Source organism: Bos indicus, chromosome 9 (assembly GCF_029378745.1).
Source record: "Bos indicus isolate NIAB-ARS_2022 breed Sahiwal x Tharparkar chromosome 9, NIAB-ARS_B.indTharparkar_mat_pri_1.0, whole genome shotgun sequence".
Lineage (NCBI taxonomy): Eukaryota > Metazoa > Chordata > Mammalia > Artiodactyla > Bovidae > Bos > Bos indicus.
Window position 1 is genome coordinate 74,403,027 of NC_091768.1, and position 20,399 is coordinate 74,423,425.

Below are 20,399 nucleotides of genomic sequence, written 5' to 3' on the forward strand. Positions count from 1 at the left end.
GGTTAACCTGTTTGAGCTTGTGGCTTGAATGTACCACTTCCTCGGTGTCTGACAACAAAGGTCAACACAGTGTCGTCTATTCAAAGCTGTGGTTTTTCCAGTGGTCATGTGCGGCCGTGAGAGTGGGATCATAAAGAAAGCTGAGCACCGAAGAACTGATGCTTTTGAACTGTGGTGTTGGAGAAGACTCTTGAGAGTCCCTTGGACTGCAAGGAGATCATACCAGTCCATCCTAAAGGAGATCAGTCCTGAATACTCATTGCAAGGACAGATGCTGAAGCTGAAACTCTAATACTTTGGCCACCTGATGCGAAGAACTGACTCATCTGAAAAGACCCTGATGCTGGGAAAGATTGAAGGCAGGAGGAGACAGAGGATGAGATGTTTGGATGGCATCACTGACACGATGGACACGAGTTTGAGCAGACTCCGGAGTTGGTGATGGACAGGGGAGCCTGGTGTGCTGCAGTCCATGGAGTTACAAAGAGTCGGACACGACTGAGCGACTGAACTGACTGAGATGTCTGACCTCAGGCAAGTTTCTAAACTTTTTGTGCCTCGGTTTCTTCATTGGTAAAATAATGATTAAAAAATATTACCTATTTCATACAGCTTTTGAAGATGGAAAGAGTTCATACATATAAAGCACTTGAAAGACTGGCACACAGAAAGCACTCGCTAAATATTAGCAAGAACCAACATGTCCCTCACCCTTTGACCCATAAGCTCCTTGATAACAGGAGTAGCTATCCTTTCTAGTGTATTCTCCAAAGTATAGTACAGAAAACACAAAACAAATATTTCTTAAATGAAAGAACATAATTTTGATTGATAAATTGAAAATCATACCAGAACAATAACGTTACTATTTAAATCCGAACAAACATGTTCCAACTGGAACAATAAATGTCCTATAATTTGAATACCGATGTAGCTTTTCAATTTTGCTGAATTTCTATCCGGTAGACCTACATTGTCTCTAAGAAAAAGATTTAGGAGGACAACATGTTTTTGCCTCCCAGTTTATGAGCCTACTCTTTTGAGTGGTGACAGCAAAGATAATTCCCCTAAAAAAGTTGATGCCCAAAGATTTCTAGTTTTTTTTCTTTCATCCAAATAGAAGAGAAATCTACAGGACCACTAAATTGCTTCCTTTGCAGAGCTAATAAAAGTCCCCTATTGTAACAGACAATCCAAGAAAAGGCAGACATAAATCCCAACACTCATCTTTAAAAAGGAACACGGGAGCAGCAGATGAATCTCCTATTTTATCTTTGTTTCAAGCACTTGCAATCCCATTTTACCAACTCCTGCTTTCTCTTCCCAGGAAGCAATTACATGTGCATTTTTTAAGTTGTCAGCAAAGTAAAGCCTTAAGGGATCAAAATGAAGGGTCATTTCTTAGGGTTATTTATCCCTTTCCACTTCCCACTGTTATATTTTTGTTTGGGTCTTTCTAAGCAAAGAGTCAGACTTGACATATCAATGGACTTTTATCCACACTTGAAGAAAAATAACTTACAAATGAAAATAAAATGCCAAGTGTCATATATTAGCATAAGTGAGAAATGTGTTCTAGAATTACAGATGAGTTTTCAAGTGTTAACCTGACTGACTTGGGGAAAAACAAAAAGTTCAGATGTATCTTTCAATCCTTGGGTTATGTAACATGCTGTGAAATAGTTCTTAGGTGCTCCTACTAACTTTCTTTTTTCCTTTTCTTTTCTTAAATTGGAGTATAATTGCTTTGGGCTTCCCAGGTGGCTCATTGGTAAAGAATCCGCCTGCCAGTGCAGGAGACACAGGAGACGTGGGTTCAATCCTTGGGTCAGAGAGACCCAAGGAGAAGAAAATGGAAATTCACTCCAGTATTCTTGTCTGGGAAATCCCATGGACAGAGGAGCCTGGCACACAGATGACTGAGCACGCACACGCACACAATTGCTTCACAGTGTTGTGTTAGTTTCTGCTGCACTATAAAGTGAGACAGCTAGTGTCCGACTCTTGGCCACCTGTCCATGGGATTTTCCGGGCAAGAATACTGGAGTGCTTCGCCATTTCCTTCTCCAGGCAATCTTCCCAACCCAGGGGTTGAACTTGGGTCTCCTGCATCACAGGCGGATTCTTTACCACTGAGCCACCAGGAAAGCCCACTTTTTAATTCTTCTTCTAACTCAGATGAGGCTGGTGATGGAGACAGGAGGCCAGGAGGAGAAATGGTGAGGGAAGTTTGGTTTTCCTTTAACATTTGAAGTGAAATAAGCTTTTAAGGAAGAATAACCAGGCTGAAACCAAGGTACTCCTCCCCTGCTGTATCAGTGTCCTGAGGCTGCTCTAACAGGTCACCACAAACTGAGTGGTTTCATACCACAAAACTCCATTCTCTTCCAGATATAGAGGCTGAAGTCTGAAACCAAGGTGCCATCAGAGCCATGCTCCCTCCAAAGGCTCCAGGGAAGAAGGCTTTCTTGCCTCTTCTAGTATCTGGGAGTTTCCAGGTGTACCTTGGGAAACCAGTCATGAGGTCAGGATCCACCCTAATCTAGTCTGACCCCATGTTAACTAGTTACATCTACAAGAATAATTTCCAAGGAAAGTCACTTTCTGAGATTCTAGGTGGACAAGAATATTGCAAGGATGGGAGTTCTATTCAGTTCAGTACAGCTTGACACTGTGCACCAACCCACTCTGTGCGTTACCTCCCATGCAATCAACCCCATCACTTATACACACACACACACACACACACACACACAGTATATACACATCTTCCGGATTCCCCCTGAGTGAGGCTACTGGCACAGAATGCTTTAGGTTTGAGATAGGGTTGTTTTGCATATTTGGAGGGAAAATCTGGAGAAAAATTTTACAGGAAGGAAGATCGAAAGCACATCTTTGTGCCTTTCTTCTATCTTCTTCACTTACTAATTCATATCTGTCTCAGAAAAAAAAAATAATTCTTGAAAATCTCTCTGGCATCTGCCATCTGGAGATGACAATGTGTGTCTTATTCCACATTTCAGCTTCTTCACTCTCTCATCATCACTAATGTTCCAGACACTCCAATCCATTTATTCACTCGTATTTTGGAAGCAAAACAACAGATCCAGGAGGGTTGGCCACAGGCGTGAGTAGCTTTAGGACGTGGAGGAGAAGGTTGAACGCGGGTATACCTGTGGCGGATTCATTTCGATATTTGGCAAAACTAATACAATATTGTAAAGTTTTAAAAATAAAATTAAAAAAAAAAAAAAAAAAACAAAAAGGACCTGGTGGCAGATGAGGTCTCAACTTCATGCTGCAGTCATGACCTGCAGAATGAAGGCAGGACTTGGGGTGAGAGGCCCAGGGCCTCTCCAGTAACTGAAACAGAGAATATGGAACATCAAATGATGGCCGAGGACTCATGGTCTAGAAGTGGCAGTAAGATGTAAGAGGACACCAATCCTATTTCCCAATCCTGACATGAAGGACAGTTGATGATAAATGGCCTCCATTTGAGAGGCATCTTGAAAGCAGGGTCTTGCCGGGGGCAGGGCGGGGGCAGTTTTCTATTGAAGCATGAAGGATAGAGGAATGTCAGTTGTGGAGCTAGGGGGTGTGGTTGTGTGTCTATCCTGTTCCGGGAGCTCCAGAGAATGTAATACAAGGATCAGAAAGGAGGACTCTAGTGAAAGGTTAGATCAGAATAACATGGAGTATGAGACTATAGAAGAAGACAATGAATGGAGGAAGCATTATTCTTAGATGGTAAACCACGTCGGGGATGATAGGTTACGCTGGGCATTTGATTACCCAGAAAACTAGTCTCAACATTCCCTCTGTGGCTGGAAGGAGATGTCCAGGGATTTATAAAGTTCTCCTACATGCACTTTCAAGCCACAGGGAAAAGAGGAATTCTGAGCTCCTGAAAGAAGTGACTTATGGTTTGGATTGACTGTGATGGGCCCAAGGAGGTTCTGGGCATCAGTAACTTGCACTTGCCCCCAGAGAGTGGTTAGGGGCTCCCAACCCAGACAGCCTTGGCTGGGAGGGGTGGTGGGAGCAGGCTCTTTGAGAAGCAGCAATATCCAGAAGATCTCAGCATACAACCAGCTCAGCTTCTCCTTTGGGGACTCCAAGCCCAGCAATACTACTGTTCTAGATTCTGTGTGCAGTCTAGAGGCAGAGATAGGGTCTGTAGCTAACACATTTTAAGTGTCCATTGTACTGTGTCTGCAGAGGTCAACTGTGAGCCCAGGCAGCTAGCTGTAACAGGAAGGCTCATCAAATACACCAGTTTTCTGGATGAAATGGAGATGTAATAAGTCTGAAAAATGGAAAGGAATTTACCCCTGACCAACCAAATGGGCTACTCTTTAATAATGGAGAACATTATGTAGCAGCAAAGACTAAAAATGGATAATCAAAGGTAAATGATTTTTGATCAGTCAGTTCAGTTCAGTTCAGTCGCTCAGTTGTGTCAGACTCTTTGCGACCCCATGAATCGCAGCACGCCAGGCCTCCCTGGCCATCACCAACTCCCGGAGTTCACTCAGACTCACGTCCATCGAGTCGGTGATGACATCCAGCCATCTCATCCTCTGTCGTCCCCTTCTCCTCACATCCTCTGTGCCCCCAATCCCTCCCAGCATCAGAGTCTTTTCCGATGAGTCAACTCTTCACATAAGGTGGCCAAAGTACTGGAGTTTCAGCTTTAGCATCATTCCTTCCAAAGAAATCCCAGGGCTGATCTCCTTCAGAATGGACTGGTTGGATCTCCTTGCAGTCCAAGGGACTCTCAAGAGTCTTCTCCAACACCACAGTTCAAAAGCATCAATTCTTCGGCCCTCAGCTTTCTTCACAGTCCAATTCTCACATCCATACATGACCACTGGAAAAACCATAGCCTTGACTAGACGGACCTTTGTTGGCAAAGTAATGTCTCTGCTTTTCAATATGCTATCTAGGTTGGTCATAACTTTTCTTCCAAGGAGTAAGCGTCTTTTAATTTCATGGCTGCAGTCACCATCTGCAGTGATTTTGAAGCCCAAAAAATTACACATTGGAAATGCAAGCAATCTCTTTGTAAAGTATAAATCAAACAACATCCAGAATGTAATCTCAATTCTAACTCAGTTCATGGAGAAAAAGAGGCCCAGAAATCAGCAAGAAAAAAAGACTTCACTCAAGCCCTCTTTTATCTAATCAGAGCTGGCTCTCAAAAAGCAATGGAGAACACAGACAGAAAGAGATCACTTAGACACTGTTGTGTAGTGATTTCTTATTAACATTTAAGTTAAGAAAGAGACGATTCTTAGAATTTGAGAACTTGCTAGAAAATAAAATATCTCTTTTTCCCTGAAACTGACCTTGATGCCCAGAAGCCTTCCTGGAATTTTTATTTAGAATTCTAGAGAGTTCAGTAAAGATTTTTAAAGGCAACCCCATCTTCTGCTAACATGATGTGCAGAGGCCTTCTTCCTCCTAGAATTACAGGATCTATAATTCAATATTCTTTAGAAATGAAGAGGTTATATGGCGATTCTACTATCAACAAGCACCAATTTCAACTGGAACGTAATTTTGAAATCAAGACCCAAGTCAGTAAACATTAAACTGAATGTATTGAAGTTATACTAGGACATTGGTTAGTCCAAGAAACCATTGGTAGAAAAATAGAGGATGGCTTGGTTTAAGTGGTCACTACAACCTCTCAGAGACTCACCCAAAGAATGCAATATTTGGGCTGTTACTCTTCTCTTCCCCTCAAACTTCCACCTCTACTATGATTAACCAGCAGTTGTCTACTAAGCCACTGATTTCTAGTGGTGATCAGTGGAGAAACAGCATAGAAGAGTGGTTACAGGAAGATGGCCTGAACTGGAATTCTGGCTCAGCCACTTAGTAGCTGTTTATTGCCGGGGTCCAGCCCCGGTGGATCCAGGGAATTCGAAGCGGGGACGGCATCGACGAGGATCAGGAAACAACTGCTTAATTAAACTTTAATTAAGGATATAAAGAGTAATAGAATAAGGATAGCTCAGTGAGGAAATTCAGTGGAGAAAAGAGGCTGAATAATTCAGCCAGAAGGTAAGAGAAAGAACGACATGGAGAGACCAAGTTTCGGTGAACAAGGCCCACACTTTATTTTCCAAAGTAGTTTTTATACCTTAAGTTATGCATAGAGGATAATGGGGGAAGGGTAGAGTCATGCAGCAAGCCAGGCTTTCTTCCTGCAAACTTATCATATGCAAAAGCTTAGGTGATTTGCATCATCTTCTGGCGCGGAGGCCTGTTAACATTTTAAGACCCTTTCTTCAGAAAACTTATTTTTTTCTAAAGGTGATTGGTCAGGAGCCACCCTCCAAAAGCATTAGATAAAGTTGCATTCCTACAGAGCAAAGGTGTGGTGGGCTATAACAAGAAAAAGAATTAACTCAAGGGTCCCTGGTTACAAACATTAAAGCTACTATTTACACCAATTATATCAATCAATACACTGCCAGGGACACAGCAGGTAAGGGATATGGAAACTTAGCAGCAAACATTGGCCCAACAAGTGAAAATCCCTTCACCAATACAATTTCTAATCAATCTTTTAACTGCTCAAAGGAATCTGTGTTTAGACAGTTTAGAACATCTCCTGCCTCTCACAGTTGGGAGGCTCTGAGCAATCACATGTGGCCGGAAAAACCTATTCAGGCAGGCTAGAGGATTTCCAAAGGAGTTTGTAGGTTGAAACACTATCACACCCAGGAACTTTATTAACTGGAGCTGTAAGTTAACTCTTTTTTTCAGAGAGAGGTAGTCGGGGACAGCCCCCCGTAAAGTCAGAGGTGTAGGTGAAAGCACAAAGCAGAAAGTAGGCAGACTCTGAGAATTTCCAGGGGGACTCCTGAGGCTCGATCCCGCCTTTGCGTATGCCGAGCCTCCTTCCTCATGACCTTTGCCACGGGCGGAGTGCCTCACGCTGGCTCCTGGCAGTGATAGAATTCCAGTTGAACTATTCCAGATCCTGAAAGATGATGCTGTGGAAAGTGCTGCACTCAATATGCAATATGCAATATGCAATATGCCGGCTCCCGGCAGTTTATCCCTTGGAGGGTTTCTCAGTCTCTTTGTGTCCCTGTTACATCAATGAGTTAATAATAGCACCGCTCATGGGGTTCTTAAAAAGATCATATGAGTTGGAACAGTATGGCCACATAGTAGCAGCTTAATAAGTTTTTAAATTGCTAAATGTTCATTTGAACGGGAAACATGAAAACACTCTCCTGACTTTTCTCACCTTGCTCAGAGTGCAAGGAGGGTTACTCTAGGCAATATTGTCAGTATATGTTTCAGTTTTTGCTTCCATGGTAGCTGTTGCAAGATTGCTGTCATAACTTTGGAGGCCATGTTCCCAGACACAGTGTTCCCTGAAACTGTCTCATTCACCAGTTAAAGCCCAGAATATATCCACACTTCTGGCAGATAATAGGTACTCCAAGAATGATTGTTCAACAAAATGAACCTTAGATGAAATAGTTATAGAAGACTTAAGGCTATCAAAAGGAGAGAGAATGCAAAAAAATGGAAATATCCAGGAGCAGCCAATCAAAGAGTGGGCAGGATGGCCTGTAAACCAACACCTGGGAAGTGGAACTCCAGTTCATCTTTCCAATATCTTCTACCCAGTCATGGTCCCTCCACCATCATTTGTCCATGCTGGTAAAGAATAATAACTAAGCTGCTTAAAATAGAGGCATGGAAGTTACCAGGGGGACTTCTCTGGCAGTCTACTGATTAAGACTCCATGCTTGGCGATAGGGGTGAAGAACTTGCCTGCCAGTGCAAAAGACGTAAGGATATGGGTTCAATCCCTAGGTCGGGAAGATTCCCTGGAAGACGTGGCATGGCATGGCAACCCACTCCAATATTCTTGCCTGGAGATTCCCATAGACTGAGGAGCCTGGCAGGCTACAGTCTACAGGGTCACAAAGAGTCATACACAACTGAAGCAACTTAGCATGCACACACTTTTCCACAGCAAGGGGTGCAGTTTGGTCCCTTGTTGGGGATCTAAGATCTCACATGCTGAGCAGCATGGCCAAAAGATTTTTTTCCTTAAGTTACTAGGAATAAATGAGACAGACTTCCAACATCTTCATGAGATGGGAGCAAAAGCACATTTGGAAGAGCCCCAAACAAGGCAGACAGCAACTGCCAAGGAGAATGACTCTCTCTCTGTCTTAATGAGGACTCTCTGCTTTCACTGGCAGAGATACTCTTCACAAAGCTCCAGGAAGAATTCCTTCATCTATCCTCTAGTTCTCGCCTCATGCTCTTCCCTGATTTCTTCTCCACTTCCTAAAATTTTTTTGTGTGTGGTCATATTTCAGATTTTTTAAATTGAAGTATAGTTGATTTACAATGTTTTCTTAGTTTCAGGTGTGTCCTAATTTGTTTAAATGCCTTTTTTTTTTATCTTAAGAACTTTTGCATCTCAATACTGCAAGTATTCTCCCAATCATGTAGAAAATACATAAAGGAAGAATAACCATCAGAGGCTTGCACAACTTATGGAAAGGAAAATGACAAAGAATTACTTCCTAAACCAGATTCAATGGGACTCCAGGGGTTGTTCACCATCTTGGGTTAAATAAACTATGTTGACTAAGGGAATCATAAGAGCTTATCAAAACACAGTCAGAAATAACAATTTAGGCATAGGAACAGTAAAAAAAACTTACCTTTTCTTCATCAAGGAAACTGAGACCTTTTTCTCTTCTTATATCTATTTTATGATAGCTGGCACAGATCAATTAAGGTTGCAATAAAACTAGAATCTCATTATTTAAAAACTGCTTCAGGGGGACTTCCCTCGCAGTCCAGTGGTTAAGACTTTGCCTTCAAATACAGGGGTGAGGGTTCGATCTCTGGTTGGAGAGCTAAGACCCCACGTGCCTCATGGCCAAAAAAAAAAATGAAACAATATTATAACAAATTCAATAAATACTTTAATAATGGTCCACATCAAAAGAAATACAACTTTAAAAACAAAACAAAAACCTCCTCAGGGACTTCCCTGGTGGTCTAGTGGTTAAGACTGGACTCCATGCTCCCAGTGCAGGGGGCCTGGGCTCAATCCTGGTCAGGGAACTAGATCCTGCAGGCTACAACCAAGCATGCACATGCCGCACTAAGATCCAAGGCAGCCAGTGGAAAGAAAAAAAACCTCCCCAAAGATCTTAAAGCTCTGTCTGCACTTTTCACGAACTCTTAAAAATCACTGAGGTCTGACTTCTATCTTAAAAGCGCTCGTGAAACTTCTCATCTTTCCAAATTCAGATGGCATAATTATTTTTATCTCACATGTCATTATTATTTGCAACTCACTATTTCTTCCTTTGAATACTCTTTTTTGCATCATATTCTCTTGATTTCGCTCCTTGCATCTACTAGCCATTCCTTTGTAGAGTGACCATCCCTATTTGTTTAGGAGCCTCCTAATTTTAAGGGGCTTCCCTGATAGCTTAGTTGGTAAAGAATGTGGGAGACCCTGGTTTGATTCCTGGGTCAGGAAGATCCGCTGGAGAAGGGAAAGGCTACCCACTCCAGTATTCTGGGCTGGAGAATTCCATGGACTATATAGTCCATGGGATCACAAAGAGTCGGACACTTTCACTTTCTCCTAGTTTTAGCACTGAAAATGCCACATATCAAAAAACCCCTCACACCAGAGCAAACTGGGATGGCTGATCACCCCAGTCTTAAGTCTCCTTTGAAGTCTCCAAGTCTTTCACTCACTACTAAAATGCTGGTGTCCCAAGGGTGCCATCCTTGGCCTTCTGACCCTTTCACCTACAAAGCCTCATTGGTGACCTCATTCAACTCAAGGCTTTAAAAACTATTGATACATTTGGATGGTGGTTACCAAATCCATACCTCCTCCAAACCCAAACTGCCAATATAGCCTAATGTATCAAAACAGAACACATCTTCTCCATAAAACTGGCTTCTTATTTGCCATCTTGGTAAATGACCAAGGTGTCCATCTACCTAGTCATCCAAAGCAAAACAAATCTGGAAGCCTCTGATAATTCCTCTTTCTCTCTCACCCCTACTGATTTTACCTTCTAGGTATTTATCCCCTGTCCTTCTCCTTTTCCCATACAAAGCTTTTGTTCAGGCTTCCCAATTCCCCATCTGAAATATCACAATCCAGTCTGTCAGTACAATAGTCTTTCTAAAATACTAAGCTAACTAACCTTTTTGCAGTCACTGAATGGTCTCCCTTGTGACTTTTCAAAGAAAAATCCAACTCTTTTTTTTTTTTTAATATTTATGTATTTGGCTGTGCCAGGTCTTAGCTGCAGCATGTGGGATCTAGTTCCTTGACCAGGGATCAAACCCAGGCCCTCTCCATTGGGAGAATGGAGTTTAGCCACTGGGCCACCAGGGAAGTCCCAAAATTTCAACTTTTTAGAACACTAAGGTCTTCATACTGTGAACTCTGCCAATCTCTACAGTCTTCTCACAATTACTGTCCCATTCTCCCTCTTGCCTCCCCTCACGCAGTCTTGAGTGACGCTTGCTGGTTTCTGAAGACCGCGTGTCATTTCTCACCTATGAGCCCTCGCACCTACAGTTCCCTCCAGTGGGAATGCTCATTCTCCACCTCACCCTTTTTGGACCAATTGAAACAATTCTGTTTGATTGGCTGCCCTCCATCGGACAACTATCACACTCTACCATGGCACTTACAATTCAGTATTCTCACCACTGGCAATGTGTATGTTTCACTGACTGGACTTTGAGCAATTTAGGAATATAGTCTGCATGTTATCTGCTGTTATAAAACCCAACACCTAAAACAACTGTGCTCAATAAAAGTTTATCAATGAATAGGCAAACGATTTAATACCCAGAAACAAGATAAGCTGGCTTTAATGGCTTCATGAGCTTTATTCATTTAATTCGGTGCTTCCATATTTGCCCACATTTCAGAAGTCAAAGAACTTTCTGGAGTTGTAAGAAGGAGACCAAGTTTCCCACCAATGAGAAAAGGTAAGTGCCAGAACTTAGTTGAAAATACCTATGAATTTATAAATGCGTTGTAAGGATTTTTACAAGAGCTTAGTCAGTAAATAGTAAAACAATAAAGCAATCATTGTATGACTGTGTGTGCTTAGTCACTCAGTTGTGTCTTACTCTTTGCAACCCCATGGACTGTAGCCCACCAGTCTTCTTTGTCCATGTGATTCTCCAGGCAAGAATACTGGAGTGGGTAGCCATTCCCTTCTCCAGGGGATCTTCCTGACCCAGGATCGAATCCGGGTATCCTGCATTGCAGGTAGATTCTTTACCGTCTGAGCCACAAGGGAAGCCCTATATGACAGTTCAGTTCAGTTCAGTTCAGTCGCTCAGTTGTGTCCGACTCTTTGCGACCCCATGAATCACAGCACGCCAGGCCTCCCTGTCCATCACCAACTCCCAGAGTTCACTCAGACTCACATCCATCAAGTCAGTGATGCCATCCAGCCATCTCATCCTTTGTCGTCCCCTTCTCCTCCTGCCCCCAATCCCTCCCAGCATCAGAGTCTTTTCCGATGAGTCAACTCTTCGCATGAGGTGGCCAAAGTACTGGAGTTTCAGCTTTAGCATCATTCCTTCCAAAGAAATCCCAGGGCTGATCTCCTTCAGAATGGACTGGTTGGATCTCCTTGCAGTCCAAGGGACTCTCAAGAGTCTTCTCCAATACCACAATTCAAAAGCATCAATTCTTCGGCCCTCAGCTTTCTTCACAGTCCAACTCTCACATCCATACATGACCACAGGAAAAACCATAGCCTTGACTAGACGGACCTTTGTTGGCAAAGTAATGCCTCTGCTTTTCAATATGCTATCAGTAGGGCCTGCCCAAAAGCCACAACAAGCCCAACTTGAAAGTCTAACCATGTTCAAAGGGCAGTGGTCCCACTGGAGTGCTCAGGACATTGGATGATTATACTTAGGGCACCCGGCTATGCTTTCTAGTTTTATCTGTCTTTTCACCTCTCAGGCCTCTCCCATTTGTCAGACACCCTGAAAACTAGTTTTGCCCACTGACTAGTTGTCTGTTAATTCTGGTCGTGGCTGTGATGCGGTCATTAGTTCTATTTGGGAAGCTCAGCTCTACAAACTCTCCCTTTACCTTTACCTGGAAACTTCTGTAGTTTCTATATGTGTGTGTGCATGCTAAATCGCTTGAGTCGTGTCTGACTCTGTGCAACACTATGAACTATAGCTCGCGAGGCTCCTCTGTCCATGGGATTCTCCAGGCAAGAATACTTGCATGGGTTGCCATGTCTTCCTCCAGGGGATCTTCCCAACCCAGGGATCAAACCTACATCTCCTGCATTGGCAGACGGATTCTTTAACACTAGCACTACCTGGGAAATCTTATTATCAACCGGGTCTAGTTTTCATGATTATATGATAGTGCATTATCTCTTTTACAAAATGTGTTTCATAAATACAGATTTCCCTCACAGAGAATTTCTTGTATATTTTCTCTGCTTTGCTGCCCTTTGGTCTGTTTTGGATTCTCAGATTGGTAGCTTGGCTAAACCTCATCCCATGGCCACCCTCCTTCCATCAACTGCTGAGAGCTCCAAGTAATGAGGTCTTATAGCAGATGAAGCATTCCAATTTCCCCTTGTCAGTTCTTACGTTCCTATGGTAACAAAAATATCTTGATTCCTTTCTCTTTGCTTTATCTTTTAGGAGGTTTGGGGGTGAATCACAATCAACATGAGTTCACTCTTTTTCCTTTAACAGGGCACCTTTTTGAATTAAGCTTTGCTCCAGAAAAATAGAGAATAAGAGCTGGTAGGGGTTGGGAGGCAGGCCTGGCAAGGACCCCAGTATAAGAAGATGGGATCAGGAAGGGCAGTGTGATGGATGGAGAGCCCTGGAGAAGACTGGCCTTCTTGGTCACAGTTGTCTATTGGGGTATGCAGAGAGTGGCAGGGTGACCAACACCTCCTGCTTCACCCAGATCTGTCTTCATTTCAAAATGGAAAGTCCCACGTTCTGGGAATCCCCTCGGTGTCAAGAAGACCCAGATGATTCATAGTTACCTTTTCTGTTTACTTGAGCCTTTTGAAATTGCCTTCTTGGAGGGAGTGGAGTCAAAAAGGGGGTAGGATGACATATAATTATTATGGTTCTACCTCATACTTCGGGGCTTCCCTGGTGGCTCAGGGATAAAGAATCCGCCTAAAATGCCAGAGACGCAGTTTCCATCCCCTGTGTTGCGAAGATCCCCTGGAGAAGGAAGTGGCAGCCCACTCCAGTGTTCTCGCCTAGGAAATCTCATGGACAGAGGAGCCTGGCAGACTACAGTCCGTGGGCTCGCAAGAGTTGGACACGACTTAGCAACTAAACAACAGCATCACCTCGTGCTTCATATTGCAATTTGGAGGACAAATACAGCTGTGACCATGAGAATACTTGGTAAACAGTAGAGAGCTTATAAATAGAATCACCATCATTATTATTAGAAGTGACCCTTTATTGTCAATAGCTTCCCTTGTGGCTCAGCTGGTAAAGAATCTGCCTGCAATGCAGGAGACCTGGGTTCGATCCCTGGGTTGGGAAGATTCCATGGAAAAGGGAAAGGCTACCCACTCCAGTATTCTGGCTGAGAGAATTCCATGGACTGTATAGTCCATGGGGTCGCTAAGAGTTGGACATGACTGAGCGACTTTCACACACTTCACATGGTCAATAGCAAAGCAGACACAAGGTTAGAGTGACCGAAGTCCTCACTCAGCGTGGAACTCTGGTTTTGTAATATTTTTTAAACTTCCAAGGAAAGGACCACTCTTTTAAATTCTCTTATGTAAAATCCTGCCCGGGATTAACAATCCTTACAACATCTACCAGAGAGTCAGATAGCAAACCAACAAAACCAAATAGCTTTGACATCTGGTTTGCTCTTAAGACAAGAACACATTTCTAAAATCTCAACTTAGATACATATCACAATGGAAATAAATAAACACATTCAGCAAAAGACTAGTGAAACCAGAAACAAACCACAGAAATGACCCTACTGAGGTCACTGGGAAATATTTGGGGGACACAGAAAGAAATGAGGCCATATTAATTTGGTGCCCACTCAGAAATACTTGTGTAATTAATTAGGTGGGAAATGCAATGATATGCTTCAGTCCCATACACACCTCAGAAACAGGCAGAAACATAGGGGACAGGGCTCCATTCCTTAAAAGAACACAGAAGGAGTAAGAAATGAAGGCACTACAGAAAGGACACAATCTGTCTTCAGGACCAGACATGAGCTCAGACGGCGAGAGCAATTTAGAGCTATTCAAACAGGCCCCTTTGGCCAAAAGCAGCTCTGTGAACCTTCTCTGACTTTACGGAACACTCACAGGCACTCTATAACAAGTACACAGCCTCTAGGAAACCTGAGTGCTTCAAACACCCGCACTGATTTTACAAAAATGACATAAACAAAAGCTACCAACAAAAGCCCAGGGCCCCAGGGGGTTATTGCCAGCCACACGGTAATGAGAAGGTAACCTACACACCTACCGTCTCTATGTGGAGAAAAGGACTGACCCTGCTCCTGGGCCTTGTTTTAGCTATTTGAATTACATTTATGTGGACTGATGTGTTAATTTGCAAATAATGCCTTTGTTCCCTTTGCAACACTGAAAATTGTCATCACCTTTAGGAAGAACAACTTTTCTCAACCTCTGACAGAGCAGCAAACTGTTTCATACACACGCAGCCTTCGGCTAACTTTGGGAGTTGGTACTGCTGCCAAAACCCTTTCAAAACATGGAAAATGAGGTCAAGAGCCAGGCCAATGAGTCAGTGAGTGGGGACACCTGCTCCTCCCTCTCCACCACTTGTCTGCCTGTGGCAGTACCCTGGCAAGGCCCCTGCAACTGGATCTGGGCTAAGGACTGTCCAGAGAGTGAGGCAGACAATTGCAATCACCCTATGCCCCAACCTCACAAGGGCACATGCACGCAAACACACACCACCAGAACTGTCCACACTGCTGGGGTCTACCTAAGAGGCAGAGGAGGACTTCACCTGGGAGCTAGGACCCAGCATCAGCCCGACGGATGGGCAGCTAATCCAGTGGCAAGTTATACAGGGAAGCAGAGTGAGAATTCATCACAAAATTGACCCTCACTGAAATCCAGTGACCTGTGTGTGTGTGTGTGATCAGTCACTTTAGTAATATCTGATGGAAGTCCAGTTGAGCTCTTTCAAATCCTGAAAGATGATGCTGTGAAAGTGCTGCACTCAATATGCCAGCAAATTTGGAAAACTCAGCAGTAGCCACAGGACTGGAAAAGGTCAGTTTTCATTCCAATTCCAAAGAAAGGCAATGCCAAAGAATGCTCAAACTACCACACAATTGCACTCATCTCACACGCTAGTAAAGTAAAGCTCAAAATTCTCTAGGCCAGGCTTCAACAATACGTGAACCATGAACTTCCAGATGTTCAAGCTGGTTTTACAAAAGGCAGAGGAACCAGAGATCAAATCGCCAACATCCGTTGGATCATCGAAAAAGCAAGAGAGTTCCAGAAAAAAACATCTATTTCTGCTTTATTGATTATGCCAAAGCCTTTGACTGTGTGGATCACAACAAACTGTGGAAAATTCTGAAAGAGATGGGAATACCAGACCACCTGACCTGCCTCTTGAGAAATATGTATGCAGGTCAGGAAGCAACTGTTAGAACTGGACATGGAACAACAGACTGGTTCCAAATAGGAAAAGGAGTACGTCAAGGCTGTATATTGTCACCCTGCTTATTTAATTTATATGCAGAGTATATCACAAGAAATACTGGGCTGGAAGAAGCACAAGCTGGAATCAAGATTGCCAGAAGAAATATCAATAACCTCAGCTATACACCAGGCCTGGGATTTCTTTGGAAGGAATGATGCTAAAGCTGAAACTCCAGTACTTTGGCCACCTCATGTGAAGAGTTGACTCATTGGAAAAGAGTCTGATGCTGGGAGGGATTGGAGGCAGGAGGAGAAGGGGACGACAGAGGATGAGATGGCTGGATGGCATCACTGACTCGATGGACGTGAGTCTGAGTGAACTCCAGGAGTTGGTGATGGACAGGGAGGCCTGGCGTGCTGCGATTCATGGGGTCGCAAGGAGTCGGACATGACTGAGCGACTGAACTGAACTGACTGAACTGATGCACCACCCTTATGGCAGAAAGTGAAGAAGAACTAAAGAGCCTCTTGATGAAAGTGAAAGAGGAGAGTGAAAAAGTTGGCTTAAAGCTCAACATTCAGAAAACTAAGATCATGGCATCTGGTCCCATGACTTCACGGCAAATAGATGGGGAAAGAGTGGAAACAGTGGCAGACTTTATTTTGGGAGGCTCCAAAATCACTGCAGATGGTGACTGCAGCCATGAAATTAAAAGACATTTACTCCTTGGAAGGAAAGTTATGACCAACCTAGACAGCATATTAAAAAGCATAAACATTGCTAACAAAGGTCCGTCTAGTCAAGGCTATGGTTTTTCCAGTAGTCATGAATGGATATGAGAGTTGAACTATAAAGAAAGCTGAGTGAAGAAAAATTGATGCTTTTGAACTGTAGTGTTGGAAAAGATTCTTGAGAGTCCCTTGGACTGCAAGGAGATCCAATCAGTCAATCCTAAAGGAAATCAGCCCTGTATGTTCTTTGGAAGGACTGATGTTGAAGCTGAAACTCCAATACTTTGGCCACCTGATGCAAAGAACTGACTCATTTGAAAAGACCCTGATGCTGGGAAAGATTGAGGGCAGGAGGAGAAGGAGCCGACAGAGGATGAGATGGTTGGATGGCATCACCAACTCAATGGACATGAATTTGGGTAAACCATGGGAGTTGGTGATGGACAGGGAGGCCTGGCGTGCTGCAATCCATGGGGTTGCAAACAGTCAGACACTCCTGAGCGACTGAACTGAACTGAACTGACTCCTTGCCACCCTATGGACTGTAGCCTGCCAGGCTCCTAGCTACTTAAATCGAAAGGACCTAAAGTATGAAAGTGTCTCAGGCCTTACTGAGGTTCTCAGATAGCCTGCCCAGAATTGCAAGAACAGCATGATGATGGCAATGATGATAGCAGCTAACATTTGTTAAGCCCTTTTCAACATACTGTTTTAAGAACTCTGTATGAATTCATTCACAACAGCCCTGTGAATTGAGTGCTATGGTTTCTTCTAGTGTGAGAAAACCAAAGATGAACCAAAGGGTTAAATCCTTGTCAGAGGCAGTGAAATAATGCCAGCTGGCTCCAGAGTCTGACAGTGTTGGACGGCCCTTTAGAAGCTCCCTGAAGAGTCCCCTTGCTTGAAGTCTCCAAAGCAGGCAAGTCTTTACATAGCCAGCCACCTCTGGTCATGAACTTCCTCCGTGTGAATGGGGGTACTGTTACATATGCTTTTCGTGTCAGCAATTGCATTTCCAAAAATTAAATCCACAGATGTGCATATAGACATTTTTTGGTGCAAGGTTGTAGTCTGTACAGGAAATAACTCAAATTACCATCAAGAGATAACTAGCTAAATACAGGATTAACCACCCAGGTCTCTAGTCTATAAAACTGGCTCCTCCGCTCTGCCCCTCTGCCCCCTGCAGGCTTAGACAGTGGGTAGTACCTTGGTAGGAGTAAACTGTGCCCTTTTCTCTAAGTGAAAGCAGCCTCAGGGTAGGGTCCTTGCACAAACCACACACTGTATTAAGCAGCGCTATGGCCAGGACGCAGTAATATAGAAAGAGGTGCATATACATCCATGCATAGAGTACGCATAGAGTACTTCTGGAAGGACCTGATCACCATTGCTTCTGAATAGAGGGCCTGGATAGCTGGGGCTTGGGGAATGTGCTTTTCACTTGTAAATCTTTTGATCATGTTTACATTTTTACATATGCATGTGAACCAAGCATGCTTTTAAAAAGCTGAAATCTAAAATTTTAAAAATTTAAACAACCTAGTGGGAATTAAATATTCATTATTGATTAATCACAATCTAAGTGTCCAACAATTAGAGGAATGAATAAGTGTATGAGAGGATACATCTTCCTGGATATATTGTACAATCATTAAAAGCCGGAGACATATAAGGCAGGTAGAGAAAGGGGAAATATTTAGATGATAATGTTAATGAAAGAACAAAATACTATAAGTGCAGTATGACTGCAAATCACAATAATGTGAAAAAAAAAATTGTCTTCTCTAAGCAGCTAGCATGAGGATATCTTCTGAAGGTGGGATGAGGAACTTACCTTTGTTGGGAAAATGGTTCAACAAGCCCTTTGGTGCAGAAGCTAAACTCATAGAGCTTCTCTTCCAAATCCCCAGGGAAGGTGTCAGTAATTTCTACTTTGCTCCCAACAGCACTAAATTGAACGGATTCTTTTCACAAAGACCACATAGAAAGACAGGAGACAGCCAACCCTAGGTTATCGCAGAACATACAAAAAAGGAAAGAAGGGCAAACTAAATTATGGTAAATTGCTAAGTAGTCATATTAGCAAGGGCTTCCCCAATTTGTTTTATTTCCTGATTATAATATGATTTTGTTACCTCTATACTTTTTTAAAAAGTCAGTGTTTAACTTTCCATGTAAAGAAGCGATGAGAAGCAACTCCGCTTCAGGTGTGGAAGTCAGTTGGAAATCTTGCAGAAGAGATTCAGAGGAAGGCTTAGTAATGAACCCTCTGTCTTTCTCAGATCCTCAGGTTTTTGGTTCTTGCTGCCTTCGTGTTCAAAAGGCAGTCTGAGCCGTGGAGAGAGGAAGAAAGTTTGAGAAGTAGGAGAGGAAACAAGGACCTTAGAAGCAGAAACAACTGATGTTTTTCTCTAAGTTTTTGAAAACATCTAAACAGAGAACTGCATCTCAGATGGATAACCAATGCTCATAGAGAAACTGAAGATCAGTCCAGGGAAAACAAGAGGATTCCCTGATTATATCTGTTTAGTAACATTTATAACCAGATAGTCTTGAGGCTGATGTCTATACTAAGCACAAGGTATGGTCATAGTTGACATTTAAATAGATGGGTATTATTTTAGAAACTGCATTTTCCATCCTTTTACCTCTGGTATTCTGTTCAGCCCACAGAACACGGAATTTGCAGTCAATAATCCAGCCCCTAAACTGGATAGTTAAGGATTTTGAGATTGCCATGTACATGCTGTTGTAGTTTAAATGGATAATCAACAAGGTTATCCATAGCAGGGAACTCTGCTCAGTGTTATGTGGCAGCCTGGATGGGAGGGGCGTTTGGGGGAGAATGGATACATGTGTATCTATGGCTGAGTCTCTTTGCTGTGCACTTGCAACTATCACAACATTGTTAATCTATTGTTGGTTATCCTCCAATATAAAATAAAAAGTTTTTTAAGAATCCAGCTCCCAGCCTCCTACTGGAACATATGACTTCCCACATTACTTAAGCCTTCAAGCCTCAGAATCATCATCAATAAAATGGGAATAATAACAGTAACTACCCTTTCAAAAGGTAATTCGAACTACCTAATTCAAAGTCATTTCGAACTTTAAAAAAGATAATAGATATGAAAAGCACTCCATGACATTACATTATCCCACATGAGCAAGGCTTATGCTGTTTCTGAAAATACAGAGAACTTCCCCCAAGTAATATAAATGACTAAAAGACTCAATTTTGAGATATCACATAATTTAAAGCATTAGCAATTTACATGTTGTTAATAAATTTAAAGGAGAAGGAAATGGCAACCCACTCCAGTGTTCTTGCCTGGAGAATCCCAGGGACAGGGGAGCCTCATGGGCTGCCGTCTATGGGGTCGCACAGAGTCGGACATGACTGGAGCGACTTAGCAGCAGTAGCAGCAGCAATAAACTTGAAACTATATATTGCCATCTCGTTTTTATTTCGATATGTATTTATAAATAGAACTTAGTTTAAAGGAAAATGGGCTTCTTCTACCATAAATTTACTTGCGTGCTAAGTTGCTTCAGTCATGTCTGACTCTTTGTGACCTCTTGGACTTTGCCTGCCAGGCTCCTCTGCCCATGGGGTTCTCCAGGCAACAATACTGGAGTGGGTTGCCATTCCCTTTTCCAGCAGGTCTTCCCATCCCACGGATGGAACCCAGGTCCCCTGCATTGCAGGCAGATTCTTTACCATCTGAACCTCCAGGAAAGTCCCTCAAGTTTCCTTAAAGAGTGAAAAATAAAATTAATAGGCCTTTGAAAGGAAGATTGTCTAAAGAAGAGGATAATGTTACTTTCTTGAAGTCACTTTTCAAAGTGCACAGTGCTATAGGCTGCAGACTGCCTTTAATGAAAAAATCAGTGATATGTCCCTGAAAATTCCACATAGCTTAATCAGAATATTTCATC